This window comes from Xiphophorus hellerii, unplaced genomic scaffold, assembly GCF_003331165.1.
Source record: "Xiphophorus hellerii strain 12219 unplaced genomic scaffold, Xiphophorus_hellerii-4.1 PGA_scaffold_83__1_contigs__length_249999, whole genome shotgun sequence".
Taxonomy (NCBI): domain Eukaryota; kingdom Metazoa; phylum Chordata; class Actinopteri; order Cyprinodontiformes; family Poeciliidae; genus Xiphophorus; species Xiphophorus hellerii.
Genome location: NW_022587658.1, coordinates 10973 through 28164, shown reverse-complemented (window position 1 = coordinate 28164; position 17192 = coordinate 10973). Strand labels below are relative to the sequence as shown.

At 41.3% G+C, this 17192-nt stretch overlaps 1 long non-coding RNA gene across 1 annotated transcript; it reads left to right on the top strand.

Moving 5' to 3' along the window:
- The first annotated feature begins 5172 nt into the window (after positions 1–5172).
- LOC116716721 (uncharacterized) lies at positions 5173–15297 on the top strand. Its single transcript, XR_004338606.1, has 3 exons — positions 5173–5676; positions 14274–14350; positions 14474–15297. It is a non-coding gene; the product is annotated as an uncharacterized LOC116716721 (long non-coding RNA).
- The last annotated feature ends 1895 nt before the right edge of the window (positions 15298–17192 follow it).

Below are 17192 nucleotides of genomic sequence, written 5' to 3'. Positions count from 1 at the left end.
AAACTACTTACTGCAGGTTTAAGGAATTGCAAAGCTATAATATCTGCTTAATACTTTTAATCTGTGAAGATTAAAAGACCACCCATATTCTAATTTATTGAATATGATAAATGCCTTTTTGGTTGAAGTACACTTTCTCTCCCAAAAAAACTCACAAGCTCTAGTATTTTGTTAGACTGACTTAAGCTTTGATTACAGAATGCAGTCATCGTAGCATCTTTTTGATGAAACTTCTAAAATGTCAGAACATTTATTTCAGTAAAGACTCACATTTATTTTCATCAAGCTCTTGTAAAGAAGATGGAAGAGACAGAACACTGTGCAAATTCTTCTCCAGTACATCATAAAGATCCTCAATTGGTTCCATCCTGGATTATGTGTTGATCAAACCATGTGTAAAAAAATACCTTCAAGTTTTTCCGTGTTGAAAATTTAAGCATGGCTCGTCATGGATTGTCCATAACGAACACCATGTTCAGGCATAAAGTTGTCCATATGGCACCAGGACACCACAGGCCGCAGTTTGATGCTCGACTTTGTCGTTGTTTCATCGAATCTGCGACCACATGTCATGGACACTTGGGTGAAGAGAGGGGCGAAGCTGTCCACTGACCACTATCTGTTGGTGAGTTGGCTCCGGTGGTGGAGGAGGATGCCGGTCAAACCTGGCAGGCCCAAACATGCTGTGAGGGTCTGCTGGGAATGCCTTGCAGAGTCTCCTGTGAGACAGAGCTTTAACTCCCAGCTCTGGGGGAGCTTTGGACACTGAGTCTAAGTGGACCATGTTCCACACCTCCATTGTCAAGGCGCCTTATTGGAGCTGTGGCCGTAAAGTTGTCAGTGGCTGTTACGGCGGCAACCCTCAAACTTGTTGGTGGACACCTTCGGTGAGGGATGCTGTCAGGTTGAAGAAGGAGTCCTATCGGGCCTTTTTGGCCTGTGGGACCACAGAACATGGGTACTGGCAGTCCAAGTGGCATGTGGCTTCTCCTCCCACACCCAAGTTTGGGTGTGGGAGGAGTTCGGAAAGGCCAGGGAGAAAAACTTCCGCACGGCTTAGAGGCAATTCTGGTCCACTATCTGGCATCTCAGGAGGGGGAAGCAGTGCAGCACCAACATTGTTCATAGTGGGGATGGTGTGCTGCTGACCTTGACTTGGGGCATTTTGGGCTGGTGGGTAAAATACTTCAAAGACCTCCTCAATTCCACCAACATGCCTTCCATTGAGCAAGGGGAGCCTGGGGACTCTGGGGCAGGCTCCATAATCTCTGGGGATGAGGTCACCAAGGTGATTAACGAGCTCCACAGTGGTAAGGCCCATGGGGTGGATGAGATCCACCCGGAGTTCCTTAAGGCTCTGGATGTTGTAGGGTTGTGTTGGTTAACGAGACTCTGCAATATTGCATAGACATCAGGAGAAGTCCCCCTGAATTGGCAGACTGGGGTGGTGGTCCAGAGGTGTGCTCCAATTACAGAGGGGTCACAGTCTTAAGCCTCCCTGGCAAGGTCTATTTGGGGGTCCTTGAGAAGAGGGTCTGTCGGATAGTCAAACCGCGGATTCAGAAAGAGCAGTGTGGTTTACATCCTGGTCGTGAAACACTGGACCATCTCTACACCCTCAGCAGGGTGCATGGGTGTTCACTCAACTGCTCTACCTGTGTTTTGTGGACTTGGAGAAGGCGTCCCCGGAGAACTCCCGGGGTTCTCCGGGAGTATGGGGTACCAGGCCCTTTGATACGGGCCGTTAGGTCCCTGTATGACCGGTGTCAGAGCCCATTCTGCATTGCCGGCAGTAAGTCGGGTTCGATTCCAATGAGAGTTGGACTCTGCCAAAGCTGCCCTTTGTCACCAATTCTAATTTCTAGGCACAGCCAAGGCATTGAGGGGATCAGTTTTGGTGACCTTAGCATCGCATCTCTTCTTTTTGCAGATGATGTGGTCCTGTTGGCTTCATCAGGTTGTGATCTGCAGCTTTCACTGGAGTGGTTTGCAGAATAGTGCGAGGAGGCCGGGATGAGGATCAGTGCCTCCAAATCCGAGGCCATGGTCTTGAGCTGGAAAAATATAGAGTGCCTTCTCTGGGTTGGGGCTTGTCATGCCCCAAGTGGAGGAGTTTAAGCATCTCGGGATCTTGTTCATCAATGAGGGAAAAATGGAGCGGGATGGATGGGCACACGTTCTGCAGTGAAGCTGGTGCTCTACCGATCTGTTGTGGTAAAAAGAAAAACTTTAGATTTACCGGTTGATGTACGTTTCTACCCTCATTTATGGACATGAGCTTTGGGTCATGATCAAAAGAACAAGGTCACGGATACAAACGGCTGAAATTAGTTTTCTCCCAGGGTGTCTGGGCTCTCCCTTAGAGATAGGATGAGAAGCTCAGTCATCCGAGAGGGACTCAGAGTAGACCCACTGCTCCTTCATTTTGAGAGGAGCCAGTTGAGGTGGGTCGGGCATCTGGTTAGGATGCCTCCTGGAAGCTTCCCTGGTGAGGTGTTCCGGGCACGTCCCACCGGGGGGGAGACCCCAGGGAAGACCCAGGACATACTGGAGGGACTATGTTTCTCAGCTGGCCTGGAAACTCCGTGGGGTTCCCCCAGAGGAGCTGGAACAAATGGCTGGGGAGAGGGAAGTCTGGAACTCCCTACTTAGGCTGCTACCCCCATGACCTGACCCCGGATAAGCGGAAAAAGATGGATGGATGGGTGGATGGATGGATGGAAAATTTAACGAAATGTTATTGTTTTTAAAAATCCTCCATTTATTGTTTGATGCAGAATACTGATGTGACCCTTCTGAAACAGACTAAAGTTTTTTCTATGACCACAGGATGCATCTTTCTGACATGGTTGTTGAGGAAATGAGTTGCTGCTCACTCTGTTAGTTGGCCTCACATCATTTTTGCCACCTGAAACATAATCATCCTTGCAGTAATTATCCAATGGGATATTACTGCATGGAATATTTCTATATTTCTTTTGTTAAAACATTGCCATGACTGTTTTAGACAGTCAATATACTAACACAGACCAAGGACCATATGAAACCCACTCTGCTGCTATCTAGTAGGTGTCAGTTTTGTCCAATCATGCCCAGCTATGCTCATTTGCATTATAAATACCTCATTTATGTTTTGTTTAAAAATAATTTGATCTTGGTTTAGAATCTGTTTCTCAGCAGAGACACACAAAACATATTTTTTTACATGACAGTAAAGAGTTAAGGGAATTGAAATCCAGATAGTTATCGATGTTCACCTTCACTAACCAGATCAATCACAGGTTTCTATAGGAAGCATGTCTCCATGGCAAATAATTTACTAGCAGGTGTAGTAGAGTGACAGAAAACAAACAGAGGCAGTTTTCTGTTGTGTGGACCAGTGGGTGGGCGTTAGTGTGGAATTCAGTTACTGAGGTCAATATGTAAAAAAATCAAGTGTCAAACATGAGGTACTTATTAAAAGGATGGAGGCAGTAGATTTTGTTGATGCTGGTTATTTTGCATTTCTCTCTGACCATTGGAATTATAGGAAATTAAAACAAGGAAAAGAAAATTATAATTAGAATGAACAGCAAAAATCCTAAAGGCAATCAACCAATCATTTTATTTGTATAGTAGCTTTCAGCAACAAGGCCTTTTAAAGTGCTTTACTCATAAAAATACAAAAATATAAAGTCATAGAACACATAGTCAACAACTGAAGCATTACATTTTGTCAAGTGCCATTGTTGCACATCAGAATGTTGATTAATTTTTCATTGATTATGTTTCAAAAGTGAATCTAAACAAGTGGGTTTTTAGTTTTTAACCCTCTATGGCATGACTTTTTATTTTTTGGGGGAAAAAATATTTTCCTGCATTCTTTGGGAGCTTGGTGGTCCCTAATTACATGTCAATCATAAAATCGGACTCTGACACCTCCTGGAACCAGATTTGGGTTTGTTGCCTCAGGGTAACATTGGTCTAGAACACCAAGATTTTCTACACTGATTATGAGAAATGAAATACAAATCAAACAAAAACTATATTCATAAAAAAACTTTTTTTTGGACAAAAATATGTCAAAAATCATGCCCCCCAAAAAATAAAATAAAGGAGCAATGTGAGGTACAGATATGTGGTTTGTTGCCTGAGGGCAACGCCATGCCATAGAGGGTTAAAGGCACTCAGTGTTTAAGCTGTTTTGCAGTTTTCTGTAAGTTTGTTCCAGATTTGTAGTGCATATCAATCTCTAAACTTAGAAACTTCCAAGTTTATTTAGTTTTCATTTTTTCCTATTTTCATTGTGGATGGTGATGCTGTGGGCAGTAGGGATCTCCAGTAGCAGTCATGTGGTAAACATGGTAACAAATGAGAAGCCTCTGACTAAAGACACCGTTGCTGTCCTGACATGCTAACAGCTCAGTTTTTAGTTTTCAGGCACCATAGACAATATTGCTGGATGACACCACTATTTAATTTCCCTTTGGGATTGACTAAATATTTTTTAACTTGAATTTGAATCATTTGTTGGCTCTGCTAATCCACCTCATTTGCTTGGCCACTTCTCAAAGCCAGGAAGAAAGATTGTCCAAACATCCTGCAATGTTTTAAGCAAAAAAGAAAACAACTGATATAATGGTGAGCCCCTATGCTACCACCAAGAGCTGGAATATTAATTCTGTTTTAAGATTATTTTTGCTCATCTGAATAAATGTACTTGAATGAAGGCTGAAATTGTGTCTAAGATTAACTTGTTTCATTAAGTTTTACCAACAAATCTGCCCACTGCTACATGATCGCAGTTAGTTAAAAAATACCACCTAGAATAATTACATAGAAGTTACATTTTTTAATTATTAGATTGTCTGTCAGGCTTTAATCTTTTTAATAAATTATGTGTTTCTATGTAATCCACCTGAGCAAACAGAAAATTTATTATTTACTTCATTCTCTTATTTTTTTCTACTGCATATTTCGTTGCACAATATTTTTAACTACATGGATTGTTCTCCATGAGGCAGAAGAAAAAATAATAAATCTCCCACTTCCATGTTTCTTTAAGAGCGCGCTGAGGTGAGGGAGGGGGCGGAGGGAATCTCCTGGCCGTGGTGTTCCCTGAGAGGCCGCTAGGCGCGTCTCTGCTCCATGAAAGTCTGCGACAGAGACCGTGGAGCTGGAGGAGAGATGGAGGGAAGGAGGGGGAGAGGAAGCGAGAGCGAGAGAGAGGGAGAGAGGACAGCGTTTTATCAGCCAAGTGCAGCCTGAATCGTGAGGAGCGGACGATGGGGGGAAAAAAATCCCTCTCCTGTTTCCTTTCCTCCAGCATCACCTTTATTAAGATGTAGACCGGTGCGCTTCCAGAAACCCGGAGCCTGCTGGTCACAGGAGAATCCTTCTTCCAACAGTTCTTAGTAAAAAACCAAACACATTTTGGATTTACGGCTCACTTGTTCTGAACTAAAAGGGGGCTCCTTCATTTCTTTCTATGCGTTTGGAGGTGTTGGACCGCATCTGAGCTGAGTTGTTACCTCTGGAAGTGCACCAGTTTGATTTCCAAACGCTGGAACGTCAGGATTCTCTCTCCTTATGGGGCTTTTGGGAGGACTGGACCTTATCCTAACGGGACGTAACGCGAACAGGAATATAGTGTGAAGGAAGAAATAAAAGCGCAACGAATGGGATTCTTCTTTAACGGTAAATAAACGTCTAGACTCAATTCTGTAAGCTCCGTGAGGCGTTAAGTCATTTGGCTTTGGGGCTCTGCTCAATTCCAAGTGAAATCAAGCAACTACGATGGAGTGGGCTGATGTTTAGTTCTTGATTTTTCACGGTAGAATTATCCCGGAGATGTGTTGGTGAGCGGTAAGTTCAGATGAACGCTGCCTGGCTTTACAACATGAAATGAAATCACATGTCTGTTTTATTGGGTTTTTTTTCCCCATTGTGGGTGATGGAAAGGTGGAGGGGGACGGGAGTACGGGGGCCGGGGGGTTCGTGGTGGTCCTTGTTGAGAAGCATAAAGAAAAGTCTTCTTTTTCCCTTTCTGTCAGCCACTTTTGACTCCCTCTCTCTGCGCTCCGAGCGCATAGACGCACAGAGTCGCGCACTCTCGCCGAGCGAGCTGCGCTAAACAGCCGCGTTAGAAATCCTAGCGGGCGTCTGAAGAGGCTCTGCTGGGAGTTTGCTCCCAGAAATAGGATTTTACAGCAAACAGAACGCGGATAAATCAGCGTGTCCTTTACCACCTGCGGAGTGGGAGTCTTCTGTCACTGACCAGGTTCTGTCTAAACAAATTTTTAGCCACCCTTCTTGGAGTTTAATCTGTTTAACATTTGGTTTTCAGTGGAATATGTGTCTTTACAATCTTGCTGTTATGCAGAATGTGTGTCCAGATGAAGGTAGAGCTCCCAGCGGGCTCAGTGTGAGGCTTCAGGACTGAGAGGCTTCTGAGTAACTATAGAGGTCTCTCTATCTTCTTCCAGACTCAGAAGGGGGAGGCGGAGGAAAGTTACGCCTGTCGGCCACTGCGGGGGCACCATCACCATATAAAACTGGATGAATGCGGTAGTTGTGAGAGTGTGTGTGTGCCTATCTGCGTGTGCGCACCTAAGGACTTTTGTCACACAAAAGAAGTGAAGATTCCAGGTGCTTGGATATCTGGTTGCCACATTCATTCTTTAAGGACAGAATCTCTTAAAAAAAGCTTTGTGTGACATTCAGAGAGTCTCAGTGGTTAGAAATGTTTGCTGATGTGCAGAGCCGGCCCAAGCCTCCATGGGGCCTTAAGCAGAATTTGGTTTTGGGGGCCTCTATTTCTACTAACGACGTGGATTGCTGCAATCAACAGTTGGACACTTAGCTCATTCACACACTTGTTATGAACTTATTGAATTTGATGTTGCTGTTTACATTATACCCTGTATGCATGTATAATATAGGATGCATTTATCGATCGGCCGATTTATCGGCGCCGATTACCTTAATTTTGGTAATCTGCCGATTTTGGTAACGGCCGATACTTACATGTGAAGCCAATCTTATCCCCTAATCTCATCTCCCTCAGCAAAGGTTTAAAAATCAGCCTCTGTCCTCTTCTGCTCTGCAGTGAGAGGTGTGACTGACAGATAGGCCCATCAGGTCAGGTCTGCACATTAACGATAATAATAATCCCCCACTGTAACCAGTTCATCAAAATTCTTCCTATATTTAGCGACATTTCAGACATAAAAAAAAAAAAAAGGCCAAATCAAAATCGGCAGGATGGGCTTTTTAAAGATCGGTAACTGGTGATTGGCCAGAAAACTTCAATCGGTGCAGCCTTACTTAAGATGGAATACATACACACATATTCATGATATACTTTGATTAAATGAATTTCTCGTATAGCTAAAAATTTACTTTATACTAGGTGACTCTTTCTCACCTGAGAGTGTATACCTGTACAGGGGGGATTCTGAACCTTCAAATGGTTTTGAAGGTATGTTGAAGAAGTTTAGAAGTTGTAAAAAGTTTTGTTTTAGCCACATAAATGATCATGCTCAGCAGCAAACAACATATCACCATCTACAGCTCATAGCTCATTAATTTAATGCAGTCATGTAGACCAATGTAAAAACATTTTGCTAGAAAATATCATTGTTTTAATTATTGTTATCAAATCTTATCAAACATGCCGTCTTGAAGCCAAAAAACATCAAACATTTCCGGTCCACCAGGAGGATCAACATATTTAAAGTGGGCTAGAGCCAGTTTTGGTGCCGACTAGAAAATAATTATTTTCCTAATGCCAATTACATTAATAGGTATTCCTGTACTTCAGCAGGTATTAATTGATGCATGCTAGGTTTAATAGGTCCACTAGCCAATAACTCCCTGTTGTTCTTAAAGAAATCAATTATAACTTTAGAATTTTCAAATATTTTAATATGTCTATTGTAGGGTGCTGTGGCGGTGCAGGGGTAGCACAACTCACATAAGAAGACCTGAGTCCTCTACGCGGCTGTCACAGGTTCGAGTCTCGGCCTGGTGAACTTAGCTACATGTCTTCCCCCTCTTTCATTACCATCTTTTCTGTCTGACCACTCACAAATAAAGGCTGCTAGAGTCAGTTAAATTTTTTGTAAAAAAAGAAAAGAATTGTTTACATTAATAAAAATCCCAAAATAATACAACTCACATGATTTAGACCTATGAGTTTTATGTAAAGTGTAATGTTTGCAAAATACACATCCATAAAAAAAGGAAAAAGTTACCCTCTATGTCCCCCATCCCCGCTCCTCCCCCAAAAATAAAAGAATATTTTCCAACTCCTGCCACAAGAAAATTAAATAAATAAAATTTTTCCTCTGTACCCTACTTCCATGTTGTTGGGAGCTGTTGTCAGCTCATGGATCCAGTTTGTGTGTGGGAGCCGACCTGAGCAGAGCGGAACCTTCACATTGCATAAAGAAATGCAGGATTTGATCCTGGATCGCTCTTGCTGAGAGGCAGAAGTGCTGACCGTTGTAATGCTCCACTCCTTCAGAGCTAAAATATTCGGTTAAAAAAAAAGTAGAAAAGCAAAAGCCATGGCAACATGTGACATGAATGCTATTCCTGGCGGTGTGATGAAGACGAGATCTGCCACTGACCTTTTTAATGAACTTTGATTTTTATGTTATTTCTTCTCCTTTTGCATTTGTCCTGTGTGGATGATCTGGGTGTGTGTGCATGTGTGTTTGTGTGGAAGGAGGGCCCCGTGGGCTCTGCTCTACATGTCTCAGAAAACCTCTGCTTTCCTCATCGATGTCTTCCTCGTTTTTTCTCCCCATTCGGTAGCGCTCCCCTGATGCAAGCGCTCCCTCCTCTCCCCCTCTCCAATCATTATCCACCATTTCTATACTTAGGATTGTGCCGCTTTGTAAATTATACACTTCCAGTTGACTTATGGTGGTTTATTGTTATTTCTGAAGAGCTCTTTCCTTTTTACTATTGTGTTATTATTGTCGTTGAAGCTGCTCTGTATTTATAGCCGGCTTGTGAAATTGCTGTTTTGATACATCATGCATGGGACCTTCTGGCTGTTTTCAACCAGTGATGCTTGCCGTAGCTTGGGTAAATCATTCCCTACCTGCCCTGCCAAAGAAGTATAAAGATGTGGCATTGCTAGCAGCCACCTCTCCTTCTGACTGAGACGATCATCGCGGATGATGTGGCCTCTACCTGCAGACCTGAGGTGGCCATAAGCTTTATGCAGTGTCACTGAGTGCACGCTTTTACTTCCAGCTCGTCACATACGGCTGCTCTGTCAGCTCCAGCAGCCCTCAAATTGTAATACGCTGGCTTCTCTTTACTGCATTTTCAATGCGCAGCATTAACATTGTAATAGGCTGTATATTAAGCCAGACTATGATCTCCTCCCTCACTTAGCCAAATAGTTTGGGCCATCCTCTCAAACCAAAAAGGTAATAAGAAACAAACAGTATTCTGACATAACCCTTGAACTGCATCCTTAAGGCAAAACACTGGTCTTAGCCTCACAACTTAGCCCGTCACCAGTCCATTTCCCTACTTATATAGACTCTTTATAGACTAGCGGCTCCTGCACATTTCCAGCATACTGGCCTCTGGTGTGAGTTGCTGCTGCTGCTTGTGTGTGATTCCTCAGACATGGAAGGGCTGCCTCCCGCAAGCAAGGGGCTTGGGATTCTTTGTGCAGTAAGATCAGGCATTTTCTGCCATAGACTGCATATTTGTTTACTTTCTTTGACAAAGATGTGACACTAGACTCATAACCTTGTTACTGTTGGGGGATGAAGATTATCACTATTTTGACTTTTACCAAAACATCCTATTTTGTTACAGACAGTTTGAACTCGGGTGTTTTTACAACTTATAGGCATGTTTCTTACAGAAACACTTCCCTGGAGCCAGAGGAGTTTTTGTTTGTTTCCTTTGTTTAGGATAATAACAGATTATCAGGATGGAAATGTATTGAGGAAAAAGTCCCTATACTAACTCTGTCAGATTCCTTTTGAACATCCTTGTCTTTATGCTTCGACTTTGTAGCCATCACTCCTCTTTTGCCAGGGCTCATCAACTTCTTTTGACTTTTTTCTTCTGGCTTCAGAGGCTGAAAAAATGTTTTGCTATTTCCCCTTTCAACTAAAAATGGTCTTTTTCTGAACCTTCTAGCCATTTAGACTTGCTTTAAAAGTCCAGCAGTTAATATACTGGCTTTGACTCCAATCCTAGGAAAAGGTTTTTAACTATTAACTCTAACCATAACTAAAAGGTGGTAAGTGATGGTTCAGTTAGGTTTGATAATTTACCTGTCTTTATATTTGTTTTCTTTTGAGGGTTGAAGCTGAAATTGTGCGGTTTTGGATCAGTGGTCTATAAACACTGCTGAATGCTCTTTATTTTAGGATCTAATTATACTGTAATCAGGCAGTGAGGAAACCATTACAGTAATTGAAATTTGCATCTTTCTTTACTGAGACAGCAAAAAAATAAATTAGGTATTGATAGTAAGGACATAGATGTTTTTACTCAGCTACGCTGCCTTTATTCTGAAGGGGGAAAAAAGCTTCTTTCCTCTTTATTTCTGGTCACAAGCTGTTTCTGCTTAGATTCACTGCATGCTTTATTGGACACTAATCAGGATAAAAGAAACTCAAAGTCAAAATATATCCTGGTAAAGAAGACAAAACATATTAAAGCAGCCATAATATTAGACATAACCTGTCATATAATCAGGTTAGTTGTTACTTCCTGTTAGGTTAGGTACTCAGGCTCTCAGTCAGTTATCATTTTGTTGAATTTGTAACAAGAGTTGCAAAACAAGAGCATATAAATGATGCAAAAAGTCAACATAATGAAGGGGCAAGTTTAAAAGTAGCAATTCCAAGAAGATCGCAAAATCTGCTTGGAATTGCTTTTTAAATCTTTTAAACTCCTGTGAAAATTAGTTATAAATTTAGATTTACCTTCCAAATAAAGGAACCACAGGTTGCAGGATTTAAGTAACTGTTGCCAACCGGTTATGACACCTATTGTGTCTGTGTGAAACAAATAACTTTACTATAGGTAATGGTGATTAAATGATTAATAATTTTTAATATGATGACTTCAAGAACTGAGTGTGTCAGACAGAGGGCCCTAAGTTGCTGAACTTGTTTCTGCATAATAATTTTTCTGCTTTCATTCTGGTGGTTGCTATTATTAATGACTTGTGAAGGTTCAAAAAATGTTAATTTCTCCTCATCAGGTTTTAAATCTGCAGCTTCTCCTGCTAGGCCAAACACAGGCACCTCAAGGTACCAACATTACCAAAATGTATGAACTTGCTGCAATTTTACAACAATACGGAATTAAACCTTTTTGCAGAATCTCATCTCAACTTGCTTACCAAACTTTGTAATTCATTTTATCTTGGGGAAACTTCAACCAAACTATAAAATTTTATGAACATGCCACAAAATTTTCACCATTTTATTTTCCTCCATAAATAGGTGGAATATACATACAGTATATATGTTGTTCTGAAAGAAATCAATTATAACTCCAGAATTTTCAAATATTTGAATATGTCTATTGTAGGGGTGCTGTGGTGGTGCAGGGGTAGAGCACAACTCACATAAGAGCTGAGTCCTCGACGCGGCAGTCGCAGGTTCGATTAACAGTCTGCAAAACCTGGTGACCTTAGCTGCATATCTTCCCCTTCTTTCATTACCCACTTTCCTGTCTGACCACTCACAAACAAAGGCTGCTAGAGTCAGTAAAATCTTTGTAAAAAAAATATGTTACGTGTTACTGACATCACTGCTTGTGGATAAACTTGAGAATATTTATAAGTTTTTAAGAATATGAACAGTTCATATAAGTGGTATTTGGACACAAATTTTGGTTAGATAAATCTGGGATAATTTAAAACAGTTCACAAGCATAAATAATTATTGCAAGAGGTAAATTTTTCAACCAAATAATGACCTAGTAAGCATTCTAGAAACCGTCAAAATGGCGAACATGGACAGTCTCATGGACTAGACATCCTTTCTTTCAAAAACTGTTCCATGACAGGATTTTGTTATTAAACTTATTAGGTCCCACTAATACCATGTAACTTGGATATTGAAAAAATGCACATTAAGCAGAAGCTTGGTTCTCAGCCTGGTCATGGTTGCATAACTTTACATGCATAAAATAGACGTCAGTATATCCAGGATGCAGTAAAATAACCAGTTACATGTTTGTAACTTTTAAGTACAAGTATTTGTATGTTTTTTTCTTATACAAAAAAGAACAAAACATGCATTTTAAACCTCTCCCAGGTTTAGACAGTGGAAATTAAAATTTGTTTCAAATGCTTTGATGCTTAGAATGGAAGGCCATCAAGCTTTTTGCTCTCCTTTGTGTCTGCCTGTTTCCCCTGAGGGTTTTGCTTTTTAAAAGGGTTCAAATCTTTTCACACATATCTATCAGCTGAAAACTCACCTGAGAGAATGAAGCCAAAAGGCCCAGACTGTTCTGTTAGGCTTATAGGGCTGTAGAGGGTGGCTTTGTGTACTACAGGTTAGCATGACGGGGTGTTCTGTAAAATAAAAAACAGTAATATCAGAAAACTGAGAGTGTATACACAAGACAATGTTAGTTATTAATTATTGAGATGAGGGAGAAAAAGACTTCTAGGAATGACAGTGTGTGGATGACAATAACCATAATTACTAGACTCTAGATTATATAAATCTATCTTTAAGCAAACAAAAACATCCATCTCATCTTTCTTATTATTTACTTAATAAAAATTAAGCACAGCAGAAAAGCAGTGTGTGTTAAAACACAATCAATCTGTGCAGCTGACTGGATGAATGGTGGAAGTTAACCTGGTGGAGGCCAGTGGAATTTACGATTGTCCATGTGGTGGCTGATCTGATCTGAGGACGGAGCTGAAGATGGAAACATAGGAGGGCAGACAGACAGGTCGCACTAGAGGTGATCGCAATGAGAAACATGGCAGTTATCAGCTGTAGAGCGATGACAGACAGACAGACAGACAGGACGTTGAGTGAGTCTCTCTGAGTAGCTCTCAGGTGGTTCCTCGTCACTCAGCCTGGTATCTGTCCTGAGGGACGCGTCTCCCACTGAGGTGATGGTAGCGAGGAAAGCCATTTTCATGCCAACCTATGACTTCACTGGTGATCTTCCTGGCAACCAGGCACAAAATATCTGCCAGGTGAAGTGAACAGAAGTAAACTTGGCTCATCCACCACCCACACACACACACACAACGTCGGTCACTTTTCACTTTATGTAACGAGAGTGCTCTTTAAACAAGCCTGCTTAATATGGACGCCTCCAGACTGTGGCACTGCTACAAAACATCCGGGCATTTAATCCACTCAGTGCAGATGATGGCACAGAACAAAATACATGCAGTTTGGTGATTATTATACTCATCTTCTCTATCACATTAGGTTACTGCATGTCCAAAGAATAAACACTTTAAACTAAATCAGCTGTTTATTAGTCATGACCGTACTATAGGTAGGTAGACTGGATAGAAATAGTATTTTCCTGCTACAAGGATGAACTAGAAAAAGATGGGTAGGCTTATGAGACAGGGACAGGAGTATGAGGAACAGAACATGCACATCCTCTCAGCACACATTCAGTCTGTACTCGTATACCTTACCGTTCCCTAGGCTAGCTTGTGTGTATTTGTGTGTTTGTGTGCGTGGGCTTTGTGTGATGTGCCCTAGGCTCTGTGCTGGAGTTAAACTCTGCTTGTAGGAGCCAAGGGCCCACAGCACACTGATCCAGACTGACAGGCCAGAACACTGGCTGCGTTCCCCAGTCAATAGCCTGAACAACAGTCAGCCAGCCTCTTTCACGACACTGCTGCCTCAGGACCAACAGTCAGCAAACAGCCCGCAAAGAAGAATATTTACTGCCAGAAAGTATAAAAGAAAATGACAGAGAACTCTACAGATATATGCATTTTGTTGGTGCTTGGATCTTCTTCAGGGAAGTTTTGTGAGAACCTCCTGCAAACCCAAAATCCACAGATAAGTTCATATATTACATTAAGCATGCATTATACATGGAGTCACGCACAAGATGTTCCGGTGATGAAAACACTTTTTTTTTCATAGAGAAATAAAGTTGCTTTCTCTTGCAGTAAATGTGTGTGATTTGAAAAAAATGATTCCTTGCAAAGCAGAGCAGTATGTCTTTAAGATACCAGGACTCAAAGGCAAGCAACAACTACTGAACACACAACGCAGTTTAACAGATTTATTGAATTTGTTAAGAGCAATGGAGAGAGGTTGGAGAGGTGTTGATCTGCGGCAGCAGGGAGGAACCGGGTCGGAGGAGGAACTGAGAAAAGGTGAGCAGTTAAACTGGGGAGTAAATGGAGAGAATGATGGTGTAATCTGGTGATGGCTTATAGTCTGAGGATTGAGATGAGCATGGGTTTCCCAGCAGTTGGTACAGTTGTGGGTGCTTCCAGGTGGAGGAGTTCCAGCAGGAGACTGAGGGTGGACAGGCAGCAGCTGGGTGGTACTCGAGGAGGTATCCAGAGAGGTATCCAGGGGCGAGGCCTAGAGAAGCAGTGAGGATCGGGTAGTACAGGTGGGTATGAGCACCAGAGACTGGTCAGAGCTGGTTCTATGAGGAAGGAGTAGATGGGAAAGAAGTTTAAACACTTTAAGCGCAGCAATGAGAGCTAGAGTGTACCACTGTTGAAGCGGAACCATTTGGCGTCTGCCTCAGGGAAACTGCTCCTATTTAAGGCCCTTGCTGATTGGTGATGATGAGCACCAGCTGGATCCCATCAGCCTGCCCCCTGTAGATCCAGAGAAAACACAAATCCACTCTCCTGCAGAACCCAACATGTAGAGAGTCCAGAAGAATTTCAGCAGTGGTGGGCACCTCTGACTAAAAAGTTAGCTAATAGACAAATTATAAGACTAAAGCGCTATACCAACATGGTATTTAGCAGAAGCTAATGCTAAAGTGCTAAGTTCAACCATTTTGACACCCAGCTAAGCTGCAGCCTGTAGCTATACAGCGATTCATTTTGGGTACAGAATAAACATAATTTGTTGCATCCCATCACAAATGGGGAACGTGAGTACAGAAAAATACTGCGTTAACAGTTTTCACTTGATAGCATGAATATAAACATCTGACTACTTGAAAAATTAGCATGACCTGCACTCTGCCTCTATCAGGAAGTAGAATAAACCTCTGACACACAAACAGTTTTATAATGGTAGAGATAGTGAAACTCAGCCTTATGTCTTGTATGTTTTACTCTTACAGTATCTAGAAATGCTGCCCCCTCTAAAATGAGTTATGCATTTCAGGCTCATAAGCTGTTTAATATAATAAGTCATTAAATCTGTCATTTCATTGACATGTTTTCATCAGACATAGTGCAAATTTTGATGCACAAACAATTTTAAGTGAGTTTTTTTATTCTGGTTTCATTATTTAGAAATAAAAATTGTGTTACAACTGAGAAAACGTACAACCACAAACTGCAAATCTTGCATCAAAAAAGGTCAAACTTCGGAACTAGCACAAACTAAACTGAAGGGTTCTGTCCTTCTAGTTGAAAAACAAACATTAGCGTTAGCCTGTGTTTCAATGTCTGAAGAACCTCTGGAGGAATCCCGAAGCTTCAATCAGAAGCCAACTTAAACATCTGCTTCATCCACAGGTTTCATAGCCGTCAGGTTATGAAAAAACTGACGGTGAACTTTTGTGTCCATGAGAAACACGTTCTGTCTGAGGGGCCACACGAAAAATAATAAAGTCAGGGGTTATAGCACTATTTTCTAATAAAGCTGCTAAACTTCAGCTCTCTGATAGTCATAGGTCGCTATCTTTGTAGCAGCTAGAGTAGTTTTGAGCTATGCATAGTGTAATGCTAACCAACCAATAAGTTGAAGCCTTAAAATACCGGCCCACCTCATTTGCATAATGAGGCATAAATATAAACACATCAATGTATGTATAAGGAAAGGCAAAACAATATATATATCTTACTGCTTTTATTTTTAATGATGTCAGTTTTGGTCCTTCACAGAGACAGAGACAAGGTACTGAAAGACTGTGTCTCACTTACACAAAAAGACTGGTTTATCTAAATGTCATTGAATGAGTGGAGCTGTTGGTGATGAGGAGGGACAGAGGCTTCTGTTCATTTCCTGTTTGACCATGTTGTTTTTATTTTGCAGGCTCTCTTACAGCATCAGAAAAAGTTGGAGTTTCATGAATTTGAACGTTAGAGAAAGACATTCTTTTTTCCCTTTAAAGCTCTACAGAGCATTTCTATTGTGTCAACTTAATACAGACCTAAGTTAAACAAAAATACTAAGAAGAAATGTTTTTTAAAGTGCTTTAAATAAACAATGTGGTGTCTTTGTCTTTTTGATTTCAGCATTGTGCTGCTTTGCTGCATTGGATTCTCACAGCAATCTTACTGGCTGTAGACAGGTTAACATTTATAGCTGACCTTAAGCGTGGCAGATTTCTGAATTGCATGCTGTCATATTAACAAATGGCGCTCTCGTTGGCAATGGCTCTTAATTAAGCATGCTATGTGCTTTCCACAAGATTTCAGAGCATTGCATCATCAAATACTGTAAGTACCAGCACTGTCCAAACTTTCCTTTTGCATTCTCTTCTAAACTATTCAGGCGATTATGTGGTGGCCTGTTTTAGCATGAATTCCATTTTACCACAGATTCTCTTTTCGCATAAACTCTGTTTTAGCATAAATCAGTTTTATACTTAACTGATTTATACTAAACTGCATTTTGATGACCCTTCAGGGCCACATTAGGATTCTTATTGTAGTACCTGGACCAAATGAATGGGGAAACTATGCTGTGTTACATATTCCACACTAAAATAGTCAAGTATAGCGTGTGTTGGACTGACCCATATCAGCAAACAGCTATAAACACCTAACCTAAGCAAAATATATGCTTTCTCTAAAACTGACTCCTCATGAGTAAATCAGCTGCTTCTGTCGCTCCACCTCTTCAACAACTTTTAACATGGACCATAGTGAAATTTTGCACTGATCCGTTCAACTACCAGTATTTTACACCTACTGCCTGCTTGGTATTCTAATGTGAATTGTTATGTAAATATGACATTTTCTTGTAAGAAACATATGACTCTGTAAAGCACTTTGGCATTCTTCATCATGGTCC